Genomic DNA, 14273 nt, shown 5'->3' with positions numbered 1-14273 from the left:
TCCGAGATAGATTCTATGTATACAAACCACGTGTGGACTTCGGTTGATGCACCTGAGGGAGTGATTCCAATAGGGTGCAAATGGGTATACAAAAAGAAGATAGGAGCTGATGGCCAAGTAGAAACCTACAAGGCCAGGCTAGTGGCAAAAAATTTCAGGCAAAAACAAGGTATTAATTATGATGAAACTTTTTCGCCAGTAGCTATGCTCAAATCTATTTGGATTATGCTTGCTATAGCTGCATACTATGATTATGAGATCTAGCAGATGGATGTCAAAACCGCCTTCCTTAATGGTCACCTTGAGGAAGAGGTTTATATGACACAGCCAGAAGAATTTGTCTCAAGAGGGAGAGCAAATCAAGTATGTAGGCTTAAGAAATCCATTTATGGATTAAAGCAGGCATCTAAGAGTTGGAACATCCATTTTGACATGATAGTCAAAGAGTTGGCTTCATTAAAAATATAGATGAACTTTGTGTGTACAAGAAGACTAGTGGGAGTGCTATTGTCTTCTTGATATTATATGTGGACGATATATTGGTCATTGGAAATAATGTTCCAATGATGCAATCGGTCAAGACTTGGCTATCAAAGAAATTTTCCATGAAAGACTTGGATGAAGCATCCTATATACTTGGTATAAGAATCTGAAGAGGTTCAGCATGGATGGAAGTAAGAAAGGTTTCTTACCCATAGGACATGGCATACAACTCTCTAGGAAGATGTCTCCTAAGACATCTGAAGAGAGGAATAGAATGAGTTCTATTCCCTATGCTTCGGTAGTAGGGTCGATCATGTATGCTATGCTATGTACCAGGCCTGATGTAGCTTATGCCTTGGGCATGGTAAGTAGATTTCAGGTAGATCCCGGGAAGGATCATTGGAAAATTGTGAAAAGCATTCTCAAATACTTGAGAAGGACTAGAGATGTTTTTTCTGATTTATGGAGGATCAGAATTGAAACTAGAAGGCTATTCAGATTCTAGCTTTCAATCTGATCCAGATGATAGCAAGTCAATCTTTGGATATATCTTCACTTTGAATGGTGGAGCTGTGAGTTGGAAGAGTTCCAAACAGCAAACTATAGCTGACTCAACTACTGAGGCAGAATACATAGCTGTTAGTGAAGCTGCTAAGGAAGCAGTCTGGATGAAGAAGTTCATCACAGAGCTGGGTGTAGTTCCTGAGATTGCCGGACCACTCCCAGTTTATTGCGATAACACTGGAGCTGTTGCACAGGCTAAGGAACCAAGGTCTCATCATAGATCCAAACACATTTTGAGACGCCTCCATCTTGTTTGAGAGATAATCAAAAGACAAAATGTCAAGATTTAACGAGTAGACACAAAGAACAATATAGCAGATCCATTTACTAATGCTCTACCACAGCAGCAATTCAATCGTCATCTTAATTATATGGGGTTAAAATATAAGGGCGATTAGCTTTAGTGCAAGTGGGAGATTGAAAGAGTAGATGCTTTATGAGCCAATCATTTGATGGGTTTCTCTTTGTAATCCTCTAAATCATGTACTTTGACACTTGATATATATCAATAAAGGCATTGTGTTTCATCATTTGCTGCTTATCTGTTTTATTGTTGGATGATGAATCCCATAAATTAGGACATTTGTTTTAAGGTTATAATGAGATCATACCAGTGAGACCTAAAATTCTAATTTAGAATATTTCCAGTCAAATTGGTATATTGAGTCGGGGATCAATATTACCGGAAAGACTGGCACATCTTATATATTCTCGATGTAGAGGGTGATTGATCTCACAATCACTTGTGTGAGATACTAATACAAAGATGTGGGTGCTCATTAGAGGAATGAGTTCACTGAATTGACCAGCCATGAGAACATCTTATGGATTCTTACTTAATTGTCAAAAGATGGTTCTCATAGTGGGAGTTGTGCAAGTGATCCTTAGACCTGAGATCACCATGGTACCTTATGCACTTGAACCTATATTTTGGTTTACCCTCATTCACGACATTGCGTTGTGTACGGGGCATTCTGGATATGGTGGATTTTGTACGAAGGTTGTGAGTAGGTCAACAAGAAATCAGTCATTTCTAGTAAGAAAAGGTAACATCCTACTTACTCTAATCTTATGATGATTCAAGAAGCCTTTGATCAAAGCAAAATGAAAATTAGAAAGAGTTTTTAATGTTTCATTGTTTGAATTATCATATAAAAGATTGAGAGAGATATGAATAAGTGATTGAGTTTGATATTGATCCATACTCATGCACTTATTCAGGATGTAGTAGGACTGAGGGATTGAATTGCACGGTAACTTGCCACTGAAGGGTATGTTTGGATTTGTCCAATACATTTCTCATCTTTCGGGTAGACATGATACGTTGCTAGACGTCAATCTTGTCTTGTGGATTGATCGGATCAAAGAGTTTGATTAGATCAAAGCATCAGAAAGGTTCTGATTGCTAAATCAGGTTTAGCACTAAATTGGACCTAAATTGGATTAGAGGTATTCTAATCAGGTTAGGTCAACTTGCACCTGCACCTACTGCTGGCTAAGATAAAAAACCTAATGGGTCACACACAATGGAATTGATCAAGGGTCTAATTGGATTAGATGATGTTTGCAAGATGAACATGCTAGCACGTGTTGCAAACCCTAGCTCCTGATTCAAATTAAATTTGAATCTGATTCTTAGATTAGGTTGATCTAATATGATTAGATCATGACCTAATATGGGTTAGCCAAGAGTTGGAACCCATTTGGCTTTAATTAGACATGATTTGATTAGGTTTAATGTTTCCTTTAAGTTGGTTAAATCCAATTGGATTGGGTTTGATAGGGCTTTTACTTCTGGACAATTGGATGGCTTCCTGGATGAAGGATCTGGTCCACTGGTTGGCGCCTTCATCTGGACCATTGGATGGCTTCCTAGATGAAGGATCTAGTCCACTGGTTGGCGTCTTATTTTGGACCATTGGATGGCTCCCTGGATGAAAGATCTGGACCATTGGTCAGCGCCTGAATCTGGACCACTGGATGGCTTTCTGGATGAAAGATCTGGATCATTGCTCAGCGCCTGAATCTGGACCATTGGTGATGGCATCTTGCTTCTGGACCATTGGATGGCAACCTGGATGGTGATGCCTTGATTTGGACCATTAGATGGCGCCTAGATCTGGACCATTGGCTTTGGTTCCCTGCATTTGGGCCCTTGGATCATCAGGATTTAAGATGGAGACGTGAGAAAGAAGCGTATCATTAGATACGACTTTTTCTAAAGCTTGATACACCCTTCTCCTTAGCGCCCCATCATGATGGGATGCCCCTCTTGGATGGGATGCATCCCTTTATGATGCATCCCTCCATCTCTTATAAATAAGAAGGCGCCCCAGGATTCTAAAAATCATCCGAGAAAAAGCCTCTCCTTCTCTCTCCCTTATCCCTTCTTTCTTGAGGTAGAAAGGAAGAAGAAAGTGAAGGAAAATCAGCCAATTAAGTCCTTTGGAAGGATTGAACAACTAGAATCATGTTTTGGTGGAGCTAGAATCTTGAACCCATTCCTGTGTGGATCAACATTGGAGGGTGAACATTTGGGCACCTTAGGACATCTTCAGACATATTGGATATAGCTTGACAGGTATTCTTCTATACCAAAATTACTTTTTCTACATTATTTGGTTATACTATTAAGGTGCTTTTGGCTTATTAGGATTTCATATAATGGGTTTTATAAGAAAATTTTTATAATCCCGTATCTTCCGCTGCGCCCTAGGGCACTGGTTATACTATTAAGGTGGTCTTTGGCAATATGCCTATTTATCCACTATTAGTAGATAAAATAATTTCTTTCACTTCTGAATCCTAAATAATTTAATTAGGAGAAAGTACACAAAGATTGAAGGTCATTCTTCAATTTGCTCTCCACTTCTAAGTTCATAGCTTTTGCAGTAGCTTCATCGATGTTACTCGCCAAATAAAAGGCCTGCACCGGAAGACCATCTTATTCTACAGAAGGGGTATATTGGAACCACCTAATTGTTTCTACATGATCAATATATTTCCCTATAGAACCAGTAAATACTTTTGCCATGAAGAAATATTGTGATAAGAAATGCTTAATTTTTCGTGCTCTAACTATAGTTAAATAATCTTCTTCGGATAATTAGTCCAACCCAAGGATAGTTATAATGTTCTGAAGCCTTATGTAATGTTGTGAAGTTTGTTTAACTCTTTGCATAGTTTCATATTATTGTTCGCCAACAATTTGAGGTTGTAACATAGTTGACATTGAATCTAAAAGATTCATTGTTGGATAAATACCTTTAGCAATTAATACACTTGATAGTACAGTTGTAGCATCTAAATGATTTGCATGGCAGGAGCAGGGTTAGTCAAATCATCCACAGGTACATAAACAGCTTGGATCAAATTATAGATTCCTCTTTGGTAGATCTATACTAAGGGTAGGTTGATAACCCGCTACGAAAGGCATTCTTCCTAAAAAAGCGGATACTTCTAATCCTGCTTGAATGAAACAAAAAATATTGTCGATGCATATCTTGTTCATTGACATCTCGAAAATATACCATTGTGGTTAGGGGAGTTAAAACCAACTCTCATATTCATTTGACATAAACTATAGCTACTTTAATTCTGTAATATTTTTTTCAATAATCACTCTGTATTCTTTCGTTTCCATGTAAAGATCATTTCCTTCGCATGTATGTTAGCCTACTTTGCCAAATATGGATACGCCTCGATGACCTTTGGCAATGTTATTGATCAATTCTATGATGAGTACTATTTTATCCACTCCAACTGATGGCAGACCACTGCAGGAGGAAGAGAGAAAAAGGAAGAAGAAGGGAAGGAGAAGGAAGAAGAGGTTATAGAGACGCAGGAAGAAGAGGTTATAGAGATGCATGAAGAAAAGAAGAAGAGAGGAAGAAGAAGAAGAAGTAGAAAGGAGGCAAGAGTTTTTTTATTCTATCATTCAACTCCCCTAGTTCATGAGCGGGGTGGCCCTTATATAGGCCTTACATCATGAATTGACCAAGTCAACAATTAACAACTAACCAAACTTAGACCCTTCAATTAATTGACTAAGTCAATTAATTGATTACATACCAAATTAAACCTTACTAATATTAGATCATTAAACCAATTGATCACACCCAAAATTGGACCTTTATAATTAGGTCTTACATTGATCAATTGATCCAATCACTTGACTCAACAACTAATCCAATCGACTTGACTAAAACAAAAGCAACTAACCAAACTGACTCGAACAACAAAAGCAACTAACCAAATTGACTCGACCAATAATAAAAGCAACTAATTGGCTCCATCATCTGAATGAGGGGTTCTGATGTCCCCATCACCAACTCTCCCAAGTAGTCCGATTTTTCCTCCATGGCGATAAGGAGCTAAAAGATCCACAATTTTAATCCCTATTTCAAAGATTGCTAATTGTATATCTAACTATGTAAAGGCAAGCATAGATCTATGAATAGGAAATATTGCGTGAGTACCTACAGGAGCTAAACTATCAATAAGTTCCCCAAGATTTTTGAAAATTCGTCTAAGAGTAGCTCTACTGACTGGAATATCTAGAGAAGCTCCCATGTCAATCACTTACATTTCTCTCATCAGCCCACCTATAGCACTCATAACTACAGCTCAACTTGATTATTTTCTAATAATTGTTGTACCTCATAAGTCACATCAATTTGTTAATCGACAGTATCTTGACTCTTAATTACCAAAGCATAAATATTAGGCATCTTTGCCTAGGCAAAAGCAACATTTAGTACTGGCCCAATAATTTGAGTGATACGCCCTAGGCTTTTTTCTTCTCGTGTGGAAATCATAGAACTAGGAGTAGGATTGATTCACATAATTATAATAAAGTGAAATATATCAATTTTTTTTTGGAATAGTGCAATGTCAAATCAAAAATAAATATCTTATAGCAAGTTGATTGGTTAATTCAATAAGAAAAGAATGAGAGTTAGTACTTGATTTATTTAGTTCAATTGCTTGCTCACTCAATAAGTCAATTTTCAAGTTCAGGTAATTCTTTTTTCAAAATGTCAACGAGATGAAATCATGAGTAAGTGTGTTTTATTTCTCTATCATTATAAAACATACTATCTATATTTGTTTATCTATGCAATTCGAGCCTAAACTTGATTTATGATTCATTATGTCAATTTCTCTAACCATTGTTGTTTATTTTATTTTTTTTGCATACACATTAGATTTCCGCCAATTCTTTATACCTTTCATTAAATAAATCATGCCCATTTTCACATAATAGGATTCACATATACAACATATATTATTGTTAAGAAGGGAATATCTTAGAATTCAGATATCTAGATTCAAAATAAGAAGGGGATCAATTCAATTATAAACTTGCAAAACAAGGTTGGGTTGCACCATATATATTAAAGAGTATACAATAATGATGTATATGCTGCCCTTTAATATTCTTTAGCCCCCCTCCTCTTGGTATATTCCATCAGCATTCACCTTTAAGTGAGGATTCCTAACACATTGCACTAATGTATGCTGCAACATAAACATATTTACATCTGGTTCTATATCCAAATCAAAAATTTGAACATTCATATATAATGATTCATTGATAAATCTTAAGCATCCCTAGGCTCAATTTTTGTAACCTCTCATCCTTTAACCAAGATTCCAGCATTCCCATTGCTTGCATTTCACGTACTATTGCCCCCAATATTCAAATATGAATCGATGAATTTGTAGGGTTTGTGTCCTTGCTGTTAATTCATTCATCATGTCTACTATTCATTACTTACATTTGATGGAACTATTCAACATCAAACAAGCCTACTCACTAATAAATAGAAATGCTTGATGGTACATTCCATCAAACAAATGATGGCATCAAAATTTGATATTTAAAATTGAACATGCCTAGCGAAACTCCAACAAATGCAGCAACAAAATGAAAATTTAAGATTCTACGTCAATAAATGAAGTAAATATGTATCTTTCTCTAAATTTATATTTTAAAATCAATATTTTCTTGAGTCCACAAGGTAAAAACTTATAAAGAGGGGAATGAACCTGTAGGAAGAGAACAATGTGGTCTGAGTCCATTTAAGGATCTTGGTGGTGGCAGAGAGAGTGCTCGTGGTGGCCTCCAGATGGTAGGGTTGGAATTAAGATTCTAACAGGTGGGGTGGTAGCAATCTGATTGGCAAAGGTGGGGATGTTACATAGAGTGGAAGAGAAGATTGGAGGTGGTAGTTGGGGTAGCAAAGGGTGTTAGGCATGGCTTGGGCAAAGGAGAAAGTAGTGATTGGCTATGGAAAGAAGAGAAGAGGAGAGGAGCTTGAAGGCGATGCTCGACAGTGGTGAACTAATCATGGTGGGAAGCGGCAGTAAAATTGCGAAGGAGGAGGCTCTGGTGGAGGAATAGGTGGGGCATCCCGGCGATGGTTGCAAATCGAGGTGGGGATGTACAAAAATGATATTGGAATAAGAGGAAAGAGTAGGGTGGCAATTTACACAGCCCGTTGGGTACCCAATCTTACCAACTCTAAGGATGTGGATTTTTCTCGATCCTTTTAATTTCCTAAAGAACAATATTTCTATTTATTGTTTGCATTATTGTTGAATTATTAGTTTACTATTTTATATATCAATATCTTAGTTTGTTTATAGTTATGTGAAGTATTAAGATTTAATATTACATTCTTTTTTTTGTTTGATTTTTATATTGAAATAAAATAAGATAATTTTTGTAGTTTTATGTCCAGACCCATCCTAACTTATCCTTTCTAAGTAAGGCAGGGTAGGTTCAAGAATTTAAGTATACCCATGTAAGGAATTTGAGATGCCTTGACCCACGTCGAGATGGGTATAGGTTGGAGATAGGTATGTGGTTCCCCATCATGAGGCAAGTGTGAGGAACAACAAACCTCTTCCATACTCTATCTTTAGGAGTGAGAGGATATTGGTTTATATATATGTATATATATTTAATTTTTAATAGGAGATAATAAAAAACTAAAACATTTGGAGGAATATGGGAGGGTGCAAAAATTTTGTTTAGGTGATATCCTTTTGCTCAAATTCTATAATAGTTTGATTTTATGTGACACTTCATAAATATCACTAAATGAAATATCAAATACACATATACATATATATATATACATATATACATGCTTATATACATATATATACACATAAAAATAGATACATACATATACTATATTTGTTGTTGTGAGATAAGATGGGCTACTTTTAATTTTAGTTTGTTAAATAGTTAATTGAATATGTTCAACTTTTCAATAAGAGATTAGGTACTATATCCAAAAGAAGATGATTCACATATAATATATAACATATGATGTATAATGTGTAATGTATAACATATGATTTATGATATGTGATATATGATATATGATATATGATATATAATATGTAATATATATAGTATAAAATGTACATTATATTATATAATATACATATAGTATTATAAATAATACATATCATCTATTAATTATAATATTTATAATATGCAGTAGAAAGTTTTTAAAATTTTGATGAATTATTATTTGAAAAAAGTATTCATTTACTATTTTTATAATTTTTAATATATAATAATCTAAACTCATAGATATTTTCCCTTTTCGGTTTATTAGATTCCTTTAAAAGTGTTATTTATATATTTGTATGTTCACTTTCTATGCTTTGTAATGTTTGAATAAAAAAAATATTCAAAGTTAGCTTAAATTTTGGTTTTCCTTTCGACACTGATTAAATTCTACCAATATTGATTAATTGGTTCGAGTTGGGTAGGTTTTGAAACTGCTTAATCTGGTTTTAGTTTTGGTTTTGGTTTTATAAGTTGAATATCATCAGAATTAGCCTCCAATTACAAGCATTCTATCCCATGTTCACATACCTTGTTGTTAATAAAATGCTTATAGTTGTTAGACATTCTTTAACATGTTTTTCTACATATTATTTTTATTTATATAATTCACCTTTTATTTTTTAAGTTTAAATAAAATTCAAAAATTATCTGATATTATTTTTACTTTTTTTTTCTTAACCTAATTAGACCAATCCCGTCTTGATATGGTTGGTCTCAAGATCGGTTGGTTCAATTTTGATTCCAAAAATTGAGTATGAGTTGAAATTATGTTGGTTTCAAGTTATCCTTTAACTTGAACCAATCCATCCCATACAAACTCTTATAAGAGTAAATTTATTGATATTTATATTTTGTTTGTAATATTTATCATATATATTATTTATTGGCAATTCACCTTTTGTTCTTTATATTTTTTAATAATAATCTATTATTCTTTCTTGATTTCTTTTTAATTCTTAGGTAACCTAACCTTAATCAACCTGATTCTAATTAATTGATTTGGATTAGATTTGTTTCAACATCCATTAGTCCTATTTGGTTTTATAAATTAGTACAAATTAGATGCGGTTGATTGTAGGTTAACTTTTAACTCAAATCCAATCTAACCATGTGTATCCTAATTTATTTACTTAGTAGGGTGCAATTCTGCTTATTTCTTTTTATGGTAGATTCTGCATAGACTCTAATGGCTTCTGTGATAGTAGTGAGATTATTTGGCAGAGTTCTTGGTCAGGATATGCTTTCAAGGTGTTAGTGTAGCCTTTGGCGACCATGAAGCTTCGTTGGTATTCAAAGTAGTAAAGCTACTAGTGATCCTTAGTTTAGTTCTTAACTTGGATTTTTGGATATAAATTTTAAATTTAGTTATGCTTTCTTACTTGTAGGTTTAGATTGTTTTTTAAATTCTACATATCTATTTTATTATCTCACCAATTTGCCCTAAAGCTAACATTAGGCTTCTCCACCTATGCCGTTATATTTTGGTACCAGAGGTTAGCCACTCTTAATGATTATTGTGGTAAACCATTTTCAAACCTTTGATGACTTATGTGATGCATGTATGCTTAGTAGGGCTTGATTTGAATTTTCATTTGATCTAGAGTTTTATTGACTAAAAAATGAAAAGAAAAAATTTGGGTATTTTAAAAAAAGTTTTTTGCTTTTGGACTCTCAATCTTCTTGAGTTTTGATTGCTTTGTAAGTGTTTTCAAAATCTTCAATTCAATTTTAAGTAGAATTAGGTGTACTACTTGGAGTTGGACCGAAGTGCTAATCAATTGATCCATAAGTTAAGCTAGATTACTGGAGATTGTCTGAGTTTCGTTTTCTAGTTGGAGTATGTTTTCATTTGGATCACCTAGTTGATTGATCTTAAGAAACATTTTATGATCACTAGAAGAGAACTGTTGGGCAATTCCTCCTTTGATTGTTACTTCCTGCTAGAGTGTTTGAGGGTGATTAGCATTCAAATTCAAATTTAGAGTAGAAGAGAGTATGGAGGCATATTGGGGTTACCTAATGGCGTGAGCACCTAAAGTGTCATCTACTTGGAGGCATTGTGCATCCACACTCATAGCTTAATTGCAGCCTCACTATTACAGCCAAAAGTTATAAGAGCAATCTGGTATCCCCTTAGTACTACCACTAATTTTTTGTTGCAACCAAGTCTTGTATGTGCATCGAGCCCTCTGAAGGTAGCACATAATCGGACACATACAAGACTAGGAGTTTGATCACTAGAACTAGTAGGGGAGTGTGCGCGCGTGCGGGCCCCGGAACTGGACAATATCTGGTAAGGGAGTCTCGTGTTCCTCCCTCAGGTGGCCCTCATGTGGGCACTGGGTTCCTCACGTGCCCTGCACAGACGGGGGCGTGACAGTGTCTCTCTTCATGATGAATTGGAAAAATCTAAGAGTGGTGATTGGGTCAAATTGTGTTGTGTAGGGTTTTATATTGGTTTGAGTCCTAAACTTACAAGTTTAATCGTGTGACTTACAATGGAGTTAGATCATGAGGTTGTAGACCTTATCTAACCACTAGATGTCCAAGAGAAGTAAAAGAAAACAAAATCTACTAGTAACCTACTAACTATGCTAGAATTAAGCTAAAACAAACATAAAAAAGAAGGGACATATTTCTTATCATTAAGAAGTAAAAAATTTATTAAAATGAGCTATTACATAAATGTAGCATGAATCACAAAATCAAAGCATAAAAATAAAAGATAAGTGGTGAGAAAAGTTTTTCTAGTGATGTATCAACACAATCCAGCACACCTCCTCCTCCTTGGAGGAGATCCCTTGAGGGGTCTATCTAGCTTGAGCTTCTCCTTGCTCAAGGCCTTTTTGGATCTTTAGATGAGTTTCCCATATAGATTTGAGAGACTTAATAAAGAGGGTGTTTTTTTATACATAAAAAAGGAACAATTTGTTGGAAGAATGTGGGAATCATGTAAAAGATATAAAGTATGAATGTTTGAAACAACCATTATTCGGGAGTCAAATTTATATATAAAGTACTTTTTCGATCATTTATATCCCATGGGGAACGCTCATAGAGTTAAAGGTAAATGAAAGGTTGAAAAAGGATTTTGTCAAACTTGCAATATTATGTATCTTCTATAAGCTTTTCTATTTGACAAATTGGACATACCCAATATTTTACTTTCCCATATTGATGATCTGGACAATTTATAAAGATGTATTAAAGGATGGTTGTCCATAATTATCTGCTAATTCGATGTGATGTAAAAATGGCACAAAAGAGAGAGAAGAAGAGATGCAAGAAAGTTGGCTATCTTTATTGATGCACTTTCATAATGCTAGTAAATAATTTTAAAACATCACTCATCATTTCTATTTATAACTAAAGTAAGCAATAAATACAATGTGCAAGTATGGTTGGTTGAGCATACTTAATGTGGTCAAAGATCTAGTTATCAGAGTATGCCTTACCATCTAAATTGGAAACTTCAAGGTCATTATTGAAAAAAAAGAAAGTTCCATTAAAAAAATTAGCTAAGATATCTTCAAGTCAAGTATTCTCACTTGTGAATTTGAAATTTAATTTTAATGTTAATAATGTTACAACGGCTTATTCTAACTATTTGAAGTTGATAAATCTTATCACTTTCTTTGTGCCAATGGATGACAAGAAGTGGATTTTATGTGTAGGTTCCCATTTTGAAATGAAGTTCTAGAAGAGGCCAAACTAAGAGCAAAAAATATGACTTTAATGAAGGTTAAGAAGAGATTAAAGATGGATGATATCAAAAAGATGCTCCAATTGGAAAAAGAGAATAAGAAATTAACTCATGTAAAGAGTATCTTGGTTGCACTTACATATAGAAAAAATGCTAGAACTGAAGAGATATAAACAACTGCAACAAGTAAAACTCAAGATGAAGAGACGAGAAAATGAATACAAGAAGAGAGTGATTTTGAAGATGATCCTACAATAAGGAACCAGAAGAAGCAAATGGACAATCAAGGTAATGAGCACCAAAATGGGGCCCAAAATATGATTTTGGATTGTCCTACTCTTGTTTTGGAAGATTCAATATATGCACATTTACTACTGTAGATGAAAAGGGAACACCACAAAGAATGAATCTTTTTATCATAATTTTTGACTATTGTTCCTTACAATTTAAATATTCAGGATGTAAAACCTTCTTGAGCAAAACTATTCACGATGTAAAACCTTCTCGAGCAAAACTATCTCCGATCCTATATACATTTCTAGTAATTTCTAAAAGCACAAAATTGATACATCTAGTAAAGAAAGTAGCACAAAAGGACCTCTATAGTAGATGAAGAGCAAGTGCTAACATGCAAGTGGTTGAAGGAGCTATCATCAGTATTGGGTATTTGTTGAAGAAAAAGAAACACTATCAATAGCAATTATCATTTGTAAATATTTGAAACTTGAAGCTTAAAGTGAATGAATCTTCCTAAATATTCTATCACTTCTGTAGAAATTTCTCGAATGTAAACAAAATTTTAATGGGAGAGAATTTTTTTTAGAGTGCAAGAAAGCATTAACTGAAAATTGGTTAGAGCTCGAGATTGACTTGGTACATTTATTCAATATCGCATATGAATTACTATGTTTTGTGATGTACATTTATAAATCCAATTTAATTTTAATTTTTAACATGGTTTGGTGGTTGAGTTGTATGATGAATGCTCTTCTATATCAAGGAATTGTATACATAAATTTTTATCCAACAAGAATTATCAGATGATGTATGTAAAGTTTCACTAGTAGAAAAGATTAACTCTTTTGTAATTAAATATGGTCATATGTACTAATCATTTGCTACTTTTGTCTAAAAATTATTTTAGTCATCTTACATATTTGCAAAGAAACATGACAAGTTGATCCATCTTGACTTTTTATAGCTCCCTTTCATAGGTAATGGTGTTATTGTATTATATTTTCGAGTATTTTTTTTGTAATCCTTTTAAATTAATATTTTTTTAAAATGCAAAAATTAATTGACAATAAAGTTCCTACTCAGAAAGGCTTGAATCTATGGTTTCTTACAATAGAAAGTTACTGAAACCAAATTTTTATTTTTTCCTTATTCTTGCGTCTAAATGCCAAAAGACATTGGCACCTTCTTGCGGTTTATTTTGAAGAAAAAGAACTAAAGAATACAATTCAGTACATCAAGATCCAAATCAGAAGATGCTTGCCAATCAAAGCATGAGTACTGAAGCTACTAAATTAATTTAGTTTTTTATTTATGCTATGCATCTACACTAACAATTGTCATTCCTATGTTCAAGGATAATTTGTGGAAAATAATTTATCAAAGTTGCGTGGCTAGTCGAAGATTATGAGATGGTGGTTGCATTTGTCTCCGAATGCCCATTACAAGCTAAAAGGTAACAAGCTTCATATTTAGTACTCTTATTATTTTGAAACATTGTCATATTTTATTATTTTGTAGATTTTTTGTTAATTATTATATTATTGTAGTTCTTATGCTTGTGGTTTTTTTGTTCTAAAATGCCTAGAGGGAACATTGGATAGAGCACCACTTTCAATTCATCAGGTTTCTGCTATCTCCTCAGAGTTAGTTATCTTTATAGTTTGTTGTTCCAATACATTAATGTTATTTTATTTTTCATAGGAGATTGAACATAGACATGCTTGATTTGCAATTTTGCAACATCCAATTTCATTAACTTTGAAGAAAAAGATGGCTTGTGATGCACCATCATGAATTGTAATTACAAATATGGCTATGACAAGTAAATTAATATACAAGTTCTTTGTCTTCAAGAAGCTAGCTTTATGCTAAGGTTTTACTGAGTGAAACACATATGGAGTTCACTTTTTATTT

The sequence above is a fragment of the Phoenix dactylifera genome, chromosome 4 (genome assembly GCF_051530095.1).
Source record: "Phoenix dactylifera cultivar Ajwa chromosome 4, Ajwa_hap1_PhDact_Kaust_v1.1, whole genome shotgun sequence".
Classification (NCBI taxonomy): domain Eukaryota; kingdom Viridiplantae; phylum Streptophyta; class Magnoliopsida; order Arecales; family Arecaceae; genus Phoenix; species Phoenix dactylifera.
This window is presented reverse-complemented; position numbering follows the sequence as displayed.